This window comes from Rhinopithecus bieti, unplaced genomic scaffold (genome assembly GCF_001698545.2).
Source record: "Rhinopithecus bieti isolate Rb0 unplaced genomic scaffold, ASM169854v2 scaffold_28066, whole genome shotgun sequence".
Classification (NCBI taxonomy): Eukaryota; Metazoa; Chordata; class Mammalia; order Primates; family Cercopithecidae; genus Rhinopithecus; species Rhinopithecus bieti.
The window spans coordinates 1,217,428-1,227,756 of NW_016813021.1; positions in this window are offsets into that span (position 1 = coordinate 1,217,428).

A 10,329-nucleotide genomic window follows, 5' to 3' on the forward strand; every position below is an offset into this window, starting at 1 on the left:
AAAAACCTAGGGCAGGCTGGGCGCGGTAGCTCACACCTGTCATCCCAGCACTTTGGGAGGCTGAGGCGGGTGGATCACCTGAGGTCAGGAGTTTGAGACCAGTTAGGGTAACATGGTGAAACCACATCTCTGCTAAAAATACAAAAATTAGCCGGGTGTGATGGCTGGTGCCTGTAGTCCCAGTTACTTGGGAGGCTGAGGCAGGAGAATCATTTGAACCCAGGAGGCGAAGGTTTGAGTGAGCTGAGATTATGCCATTGCACTCCAGCCTGGGCAACAGAGTGAGACCCTGTCTCAAAAAAACAAAAAACAAACCAACAAACAAAAACACCTCAGGCTAAATTATACTTCATAGTAAAATACTGAGAACAACACAAGTATTTCTGCCATCAAATTTTCCATTCAGCATTTTACTGGAGGTAAGATACAAGCGAAAAATTAGATACGAGGTCATACATTAAATATGATTTATTTACCAGCAACAAAGAATTAAAAGATGAAATTTAAAAGATCAGTATATGATAGTATGAAAAAATTAAATACCTAGGAATAAATATAAAAGATACATGAGTCCTCTACATTAATAACTTGACATTACTGGGAGAAATTAAAGAAAGACTAAATATTGGGAGGCCGAGACGGGCGGATCACGAGGTCAGGAGATCGAGACCATCCTGGCTAACACGGTGAAACCCCGTCTCTACTAAAAAATACAAAAAACTAGCCGGGCGAGGTGGCGGGCGCCTGTAGTCCCAGCTACTTGGGAGGCTGAGGCAGGAGAATGGCGTAAACTCGGGAGGCGGAGCTTGCAGTGAGCTGAGAAGCGGCCACTGCACTCCAGCCTGGGCGACAGAGCGAGACTCTGTCTCAAAAAAAAAAAAAAAAGAAAGACTAAATAAAGGAAGAATTTGTCACATTTCATGGATTAGAAGACTAAATATTGAATATATATTGATTCTCCCCAAATTTATCTTTAGATTCAACAAAGTCCCAATTTAAAAAAAAAAATAAGTTTTGGGGTGGAAACTACAAACTGATTCCAAAATTTGTATATAATGGGCCAAGAATAACCAAGATAATCTTGAAGGACAAAGTTGGGAAGCACTACTACATATCATGACTTATTGAAAGGTATAAAAAGACACTATGGGCCGGGTGCAGTGGCTTGTGCTTGTAATCTCAGCACTTTGGGAGGCCAAGGAGGGCAGATCACTTGACGTCAGGGGTTTGAAACCAGCCTGGCCAACATAGTGAGACCCCTTCTCTACTAAAAATATAAAATTTAGCCAGGTGTGGTGGCGGGTACCTGCAATCCCAGCTACTTGGGAGGCTAAGGCAGGAGAACCGCTTGAATTTGGGAGATGGAGGTTGCAATAAGCTGAGATTGCGCCATTGCACTTCAGCCTGGGCAACAGAGGGAGACTCCTTCTCAAAAATAAATAAACAAATAAATAAAAGAAAAAAAAGAAAGAAAACCAAAGACACTGTGGCATTGGGGCAAGGATGGATAGATAAATTGTAGCCACCGGGGTCTGATCAGGAGACAGAAACATCAATGTCTACATTGGTATGAGCCCATGGGCCTGAGTAGTTTGGTCTCTAGATTCTACATTTGGCCTCCCCCTGAATATCAGAAGCCTGTGCAGATAAGAACTAGGTCATTGCTGTGTCCCTAACATCATCTGCCCAGGGCACACTCAGAGGAAACACCAGGGAATTCTTCCTGAATGCACATCTCAGCAAGCCAGTGAAGAGACCTTTTCCTGAGCAGAACCACCATGAAGGCTTATGGGCTGGGAGAAAGTCTGGTTTTCCGTTGGAAGGTAACCCCCAAGCCCAGGTGAGCACAGAAAACAAAGCCTGGGTGAGGGTCAAGGGCAGGGCTATGGCTCTGGTCATGTCACCTGTAGATGGAGGCCAAGGGACAAGGTGAGCCACCTGTTGTTCGTCCACTTGCCGGGCTGGTAAATGTCAAAGATGAATTTCCTCGACTGGGTTGCAGGGTACGTGGCAGGCTTCCACCTGCAGTTCAGGCTGCGTGTGGCTGAATTGCACCTTCTCGTCTCTCAGATACAGCCGGCAGGGCATGGGTTTTTCCAGGGGCTCCTCAATGTAGCAGTACCCCAGTCTTTTGCACTTACCCAGTTCCCCGCAGCAGTTACAGTCCCAGTTGGTAAAGATGAGTACCTTGCCATCCAGGATCAGGGTCTCATTCTGCAGGGAATTTTGGTCCAGGCTCCTGTGCGTAACATGAAGGTTGGTGACATCCTGGAAGTCGATCTCATATTGTACCATGAGGCAGCGATAGAGGCCAGGCTGGGAGGGCTGAGGGTTGGTCAACTGAAGGCTACCCCCAGGCAATTTCCTTATGTCAGGCATTGAATTAAGCAGAGAAGGATCTTCCCCAAGAATGGAAGAGAAGTACCAGAGTGCCATGGGATGGTCACATTTCAGGACAGCATCACTGCCTGAGAGTAGGGCTCGCTGGCAGAGGTTCTTGTAGGCACAGCTGATTAACATCTGATTAACATCTGATTAACATCTGATTAACATCTAGGCCCACAGAGCAGGGCAAGAAAGGCTAAGCAGCCAGAGGGTGTCCAGCATGGTGAACCAAGGCTGTAGAAGGAGGCTAGGAACTTCCTGGCCATTGTGAAGTCACTCACAAAACTCGAGGATCAGCCTAGGCAATGGAATGAACCTTGATCCACTGTGCTTCCAGGAGTACAGTTCAGTTTGTGTCATCAAATGGCTTGTCATAGGTTGTAGGGTCGAAGGTCAAATGTCCACATGAGCAAGGCAGGAAACAAAATGTGTGAGTTTAAATCAGAACAAACAAACTACAAAGGCAAATTATTGGCCCTCCACATACCCAATATATAATGACGGAATGGGACAAAATGACTTTATGACCATTAGAAAGTGGAACAAGAGGCAGGGCCCAGTGGTTCACACCTGCAATCCCAGCACTTTGAGAGGCCGAGGCGGGTGGATCACCTGAGGCCAGGAGTTCAAGACCAGCCTGACCAACCTGGTGAAACCCCGTCTAACCCTTTCTCTATTAAAAATACAAAAATTAGCCAGGTGTGGTGGTGCATGCCTATAGTCCCAGATGCCTGAGAGGCTGAGGCAGGAGAACCTCTTGAACCCAGGAGGCAGAGGTTGCAGTGAGCTAAGATCACACCACTGCACTCCAGCCTGGACGACAGAGTGAGACTCTGTCTCAAAAAAAAAAAAAAAAAAAAAAAGAGAGAGAGAGAAAGGGAAGACACACAAAAATCACTGCTCTGTACCACTTCTGAAATCCAGTGGGAAAACATTACAAGGACCCCCTATCTTGTAGATGGGAAAGATTCCTTAACTAGCACAGAAGCAGCTCCTTGGTGTGTGTGGGGAGGGTAGGGGGATTCCCAAATGATTGTTCTCTGTGGCTCATGTCTCACTCTCCAGGGAAATATCTCCTTTTCTCATAATCTCCTTGGCTACATCTGAAGATGTGCCCTCCTCGAGACATCAGCAGTTTACTCAGCCTGCTTTCTATCTCCCAAAGTTTGGGACCTACAGTTCTTATAAGCCTCCAGTCAAGTAAATATGTAAACAAACACACACACAGTCATAGTTCTGTTCAAGATGTTCTCGAGCTGGGCACGGTGGCTCACGCCTGTAATCTCAGCACTTTGGGAGGCCAAGGTGGGAGGATTGCTTGAAGCCAGGAGTTCGAGACCAGCCTGGGAAACATTGTGAAAGCCTGTCTCTCCTAAAAAATACCAAAATTATCCAGACGTGGTGGTAGGCTCCTGTAATCCCAGCTACATAGCAGGCTGAAGCAGGAGAATTGCTTGAAACCAGGAGATGGAGGTTGCAGTGAGCCAAGATCACACCACTGCACTCCAGCCTGGGTGACGGGACAAGACTCTGTCTAAAAAAAAAAAAAGATGTTCTTATCCCCTCTCTCTCTCTTTTCAGGGATCTGAAACTCTATCAAGCATCCTTGGAGAGCTATATCCCTTATCTCTCTTTCACTGAGGAATCTGTCCACCAAAAGTGTTTCCTGGTAGTATCTTAATTCACTCAGAGATTCTTTAAACAATGGGTAATAATTATTTACCTAGGCATATACTCTTGATTTTATCCCTGTCAAAAGCTGAGTTCTAATTGGACTTTGTCTCTCAAAGGCCTTCTCAATTTTTAGCTAACTTTGGCCAACATCTACTGCTAATATCTTATATTCCAGCTGCTTCCTTGAAAGCTACAAGTCCATTAAATACATTATCTGCCTTCCAGAGTATCTCAGGCGACAGTTTCCATCCTTCAGGTTTCAAATAAGTGTCTTTGTCCCAAATGTATCTAAGCCAATGCTGTCTTTTTCTTTTTAATTACCTCAGCACCTTACTCCTGATACTACTTTGGTATCAATCTAGATAAGTTATTTGCTACTGTAATAAACTTCTGGTCAGGTGTGGTGGCTCACGCCTGTAATCCCAGCACTTTGGGAGGCTGAGGAGGGCAGATCACCTGAGGTCAGGAGTTTGAGACCAACGTGGCCAACCCTATCTCTACTAAAAATACAAAAAATGACAAAACCCTGTCTCTACTAAAAATACAAAAATTAGCCAGGTGTGGTGGCACACACCTGAAGCCCCAGCTGCTTGGGAGGCTGAGGCAGGAAGATCGCTTGAACCCGGGAGGCAGAGGTTGCAGTGAGCTGAAATGGTGCCACTGCACTCCAGCCTGGGTGACAGAGCGAGACTCCATCTCAAACCAAAAAAACAAAACAAACAAACAAAAACTCCCCCCAAATCTCAATAACATAAAACAAGAAAGGTTTACTTCTTACTCATTGTGCATCAGTATTGGAATCACTCAGGAATCCAGGGTGATGGAGCAACTGCCATCTCAAACATTTTCAGTTTCTTCCAAGGAGGAAGAAAGAGCTCTCTGTAAGATTTCGGGTCTACATTAAATGCTTTGCCCTTAAGTAACACGTGTCATGTCACTTGCTCACAAACCATTGGCCAGAAACAGCTACATGGCACCACCAATCCACCAAAAGAAATGGAACTCTAGCCAGGCGCGGTGGCTCACACCTGTAATCCCAGCACTTTGGGAGGCCGAGGTGCGCGGATCACGAGGTCAGGATATCGAGACCATCCTGGCTAACACAGTGAAACCCCATCTCTACTAAAGATACAAAAAAAATAGCCGGGCGTGGCAGCGTGCACCTGTAGTCCCAGCTACTCAGGAGGCTGAGGCAGCAGAATGGGGTAAACCCGGGGGGCGGAGCTTGCAGTGAGCCGAGATCGCACCACTGCACTCCAGCAGCCTGGGCGACAGAGCGAGACTCCGTCTCAAAAAAAAAAAAAGAAAAAAGAAAAAAGAAAAAGAAATGGAACTCTACTCTTTCCAGGAATCTTTTGGCAAATGGCAGTAATGATTTCCATGGCAAATGTCTATTACAAGGAATTTTTCCTCTGGTATTATCCTTTATATCACAGAGTTAAAACCATTTCCAAAATCCTCACATCAGCTCTGCCCTAAAGTTCTATTGGCCAGGATTGGGGCCCATGCCCAGGTCTAAACCAATTCCTGAAAATAAATGAAGTTTACATTGTTGGCTTAAACCACTTAGAATTTGTTCCCTAGGATTGGGTAAGGTCAGCTTTTTCTTAGCAGAAAAGCCGCTGAAGACCCAAACAAAGTCAGGGTTTTGTATGCAGGAGAGCTGTAGAAAAGAATGCTGAGCTGGTGTAGCCAACCATGTCTTCCACAGCATTGACCGATGGGAAAATATTAGTTGTACCAGAATTGTGCTAGGCACTGTGTGAGCCACATGACCCCAGGCAAGTTGCTGAGACTTTCCTTTTTTTTTTTTTTTTTTTTTTTTTGAGACAGAGTCTCACTTTCTAGCCCCCAGGCTGGAGTGTCCTGATGCAATCTTGGTTCACTACAGCCTTTGCCTCCCAGATTCAAGCAATTCTCTTGCCTCAGCCTCCCAAGTAGCTGGGATTACAGGCATGTGCCACCACGCCCAGCTAATTTTTGTATTTTTAGTAGAGATGGGGTTTCACCATGTTGGCCAGGCTGGTCTTGAACTCCTGACCTCAAGTGATCTGCCCACTTCAGCTCCCAAAGTGCTGGGAATACAGATGTGAGCCACAGCACCCAGCCAGAACTACTGGAGACTGGTTAATTTATAAGGAAAAGAAGATTAATTGACTCACAGTTCTGNAGAGTCTCACTTTCTAGCCCCAGGCTGGAGTGTCCTGATGCAATCTTGGTTCACTACAGCCTTTGCCTCCCAGATTCAAGCAATTCTCTTGCCTCAGCCTCCCAAGTAGGTGGGATTACAGGCATGAGCCACCACGCCCAGCTAATTTTGTATTTTAGTAGAGATGGGGTTTCACCATGTTGGACAGGCTGGTCTTGAACTCCTGACCTCAAGTGATCTGCCCACTTCAGCTCCCAAAGTGCTGGGAATACAGATGTGAGCCACAGCACCCAGCCAGAACTACTGGAGACTGGTTAATTTATAAGGAAAAGAAGATTAATTGACTCACAGTTCTGCATGGCTGGGGAGGCCTCAGGAAACTTCCAGTCATGGTGCAAGGCGAAAGGGAAGCAGGCACCTTCACAAGGTGGCAGCAGAGAGACAGCGATGGGGGAACTGCCAGCTACTTTTAAAGCATCAGATCTCATGAGAACTCCCTCACTGCATGGGAGAAACCACCCCCATAATCCAATTACCTTCCACTGCGTCCCTCCCTCGACCCGGGGGGTATTACAATTCGAGATGAGATTTGGGCGGGGACACAAAACCAAACCATATCACTTATCCACCTTGCACCAGGCACCAAGGATCTAGGCTAAGTCCCTGACCTCTTGGAGCTTACATCCATCCTAGGGGATGTGTTAGTCAGGATAGGTTAAGTTATGCTGTGTAACAAAGGATTCTAAAATTTTAGTGGCTTAATAAAATTTTTTTTCATGTGAAGTGTCTAAAGTTGGCTGGGGAGAGCTCTACTCCACAAAGTCCCTTCAGATACTGTGGCTAACAGAGGTGGTACCATCTGCAACATCATTAGTTGCTATGGCAGGATAAGGGAGTATAGCAAATCCTGAACTGGCAATTGAATGCTTTGGCCAGTGATATGGTTCCCATGTGTCATGGGAGGGACCCAATGGGAGGTAATTGAATCATGAGAGCAGGTTTTTCCCATGCTATTCTCATGATAGCGAATAACTCTCACAAGATCTGATGTTTTTTTTCTCTTTTCTTTTCTTTTTCTTTTTTTCTTTCTTTTCTTTTCTTTTCTTTTCTTTTTTTTTTTTTTTTTTTTTTTGAGGTGGAGTCTCACTCTGTTGCCCAGGCTGAAGTGCAGTGGCATGATCTCAGCTGATGGCAACCTCTGCCTCCCAGGTTCAAGCAATTCTCATGCCTCAGCCTCCTGAGTAGCTGGAATGACAGATGTGCACCACCATGCCTGGCTAATTTTTGTATTTTTAGTAGAGAGGAGGTTTCACCATGTTGGCCAGGCTGTTCTTAAGCTCCTGACCTCAAATGATCCACCTGCCTTGGCCTCCCAAAATGCTGGGATTACAGGCATGAGCCACTGTGCCTGGTGAGATCTGATAGTTTTATAAAGGGCAGTTCCCCTACACACGGTTGCTAGCCTGCCACCATGTAAGACACGCCTTTGCTCCTCCTTTGCCTTCTGCCATGATTGTGAGGCCTCCCCAGCCATGTAGAGCTCTGAGTCCATTAAACATCTTTTTCTTTAGAAATTACCCAGTGTCAGATATTTCTTCATAGTAGTATGGAAATAGACTAATACACAGATGGTAAACAAATAAATGACTAATAAAACATCAGGTCATGGTAAATGCTTTGAAGAAAAAAAGAAGGCACGAAGAGAGATTGGGGATAGAGACTATTAGGGGATGAATTGTGACCCCACAAGTTCATATGTTGAAACACTGACCGCCGATACCTCAGAATGTGACTGTACGGGGAAACAGGACTTTTAAAGAGGTAATTAAGTTAAAATAAGGTTGTTAGAGTGGGTTCTAATCCAATATGACTAGTGCCCTTAAAAGATGAGGAAATTAGAACCCAGGCAGAGGGATGACCAAGTGAGGGCATAGTGAAAAGGGAACCATCTGCACACCAAGAAGAAAGGCCTCAGGATGAAACCAAACCTGCCAACACCTTGATTTTGGACTTCTAGCTTACAGAATTGTGAAGAAATAAATTTCCGTTGTTTAAACCACCCAGTCTCTGGTGTTTGTTATGGCAGCCCTAGCCAACTAATATAGAGACTAATTTATTTTTATTTATTCATTTATTTTTGAGACAGGGTCTCATTCTGTCACCCAGGCTGGAATGCAGTGGTGTAATCATAGCTCACTGCAGCCCAAAACTCCTGGGTTCAAGTGATTCTCCTGTCTCAGCCTCCTAAGTAGCTAGGACTACAGGGACGTGCCACCATGCCTAGCTAATTTTTAAAATTTTTGGTAGAGATGGTAGACTGGATAAAGAAAACGTATACACCATGTAGAGGCTTGTCTTAAACTTATGACCTCAAACTATCCTCCTGTCTCGGCCTTCCAAAGTACTGGGATTATAGGCGTGGGACACCATGTCCAGCCTGTGGGGAGATAGGTAGGTGAGAAGAGAAGGCTTCTCTGAAGAAATGACATTTGAGCAGACCTACATAAGATGGTCATGAAGATTCACACAGTGGCTGATGCCTGTGATCCCAGCACTTTGGGAGGCTGAGGCAGGTGGATCACTTGAGGTCAGGAATTGAAGAGCAGCTTGGCCAACATGGTGAAACCTCATCTCTACTAAAAATACAAAAATAAAAGTAGCCAGGCATGGTGGCAGACACCTGTAATCCCAGCTACTGGGGAGGCTGAGGCAACAGAATCTCTTGAACCCAGGAGGCAGAGGCTGCAGTGAGCCAAGATTGCACCATTGCACTCCAGCCTGGGTGACAGAGTGAGGCTCCATCTCAAAAAAAAAAAAAAGAAAGAAAGAAAAAGGAAAAGGTGTGACAGAGCTATATAAGAGCAGAGTTTTTATATGTATTACTGAAATTAAGCTGGTATAAATGCAAATTGGAGTATTATAATTTTAGGTTGTTATATATAATATAATCTCCTCTATGACCACGAAGTAAAAAGCTACAAAATATACACAATTGGAAATGAAAAGAGAATCAAAACATTTCACTACAAAAAAAAATTAAACATAAAGGTAAACAGTAATGAAGAAAATGAGGGACAAAAAGCCCAAAGGCATATAGAAAACAAGTAGCAAAGTGGCACTAATTTTGCTGATAGTCCTTTCTTTAAATCAAGACTGAGACTGCCAGAATGTATTTTTAAAGACATCACCCAACAATATGCTGTCTATAAAGGATTCGTGTTAGATCCAAAGACACAAATATGTTCAAAGCAAAAGAGATGGAAAAGGATATTCCATGCAAATAGTAACCAAAAGATAGCTGGAGTGTCTATGCAAATATCAGACAAAATTGACTTTACATCAAAACAATTTACAAGAGACAAGACAGACATTACAAATTAATAAATAAGATATAACAGTTATAAACATTTCTGCACCGAATAACAGACCTCAAAATATAAAGCAAAAATTGATAGACTCAAAGGAGAAATACACAGTTCTACCAAGATAGCTGGAGAGTTCAAAATCCCACTTTCAATAATGGATAGAACACACAGACAGAAAATAAGTAAAAATATAGTGGACTTGAATAACACAAAAACCAACTAGACCTAACAGACACATATGGAACACTCACCCAATTAAAAAAAAATCCAAGTGCACATGAGACATTCTCTATGATAGATGACATGTTAAGCCATAAGTTAAATCTCAGTAGATTTTAAAATAAATATAAAACGAACTATCTTCTTTGACCACAACAAGATACAGTTAGAAATCAATAATAGAAGGAAAAATGAAAATTCACAAATATGTGAAAATTAAACAACACTATCTTAAACAATCAATAGGTCAAAGAAGAAATCACAAAGGAAATTAGAAAATACTTAGCGACAAGTGAGAAAGAAAACAAAATATGCCAAAACTTATGAGATGCCCCAAAAACTGTGCTCAGAGGGAAAGTAATAGCTATTAATGTACATGTTAAAAAGAAGAACTATCTCAAATTAATAACCTGACTTACACCTTACGGAACTAGAAAAAGTAGAGCAAACAAAACCCAAAGCCAGCAGAAGAAAGGAAATAATAGAGACTAGAGCAGAAACTAATAGAGAAAGAGAACAGACAAAAAATCTGTAAAA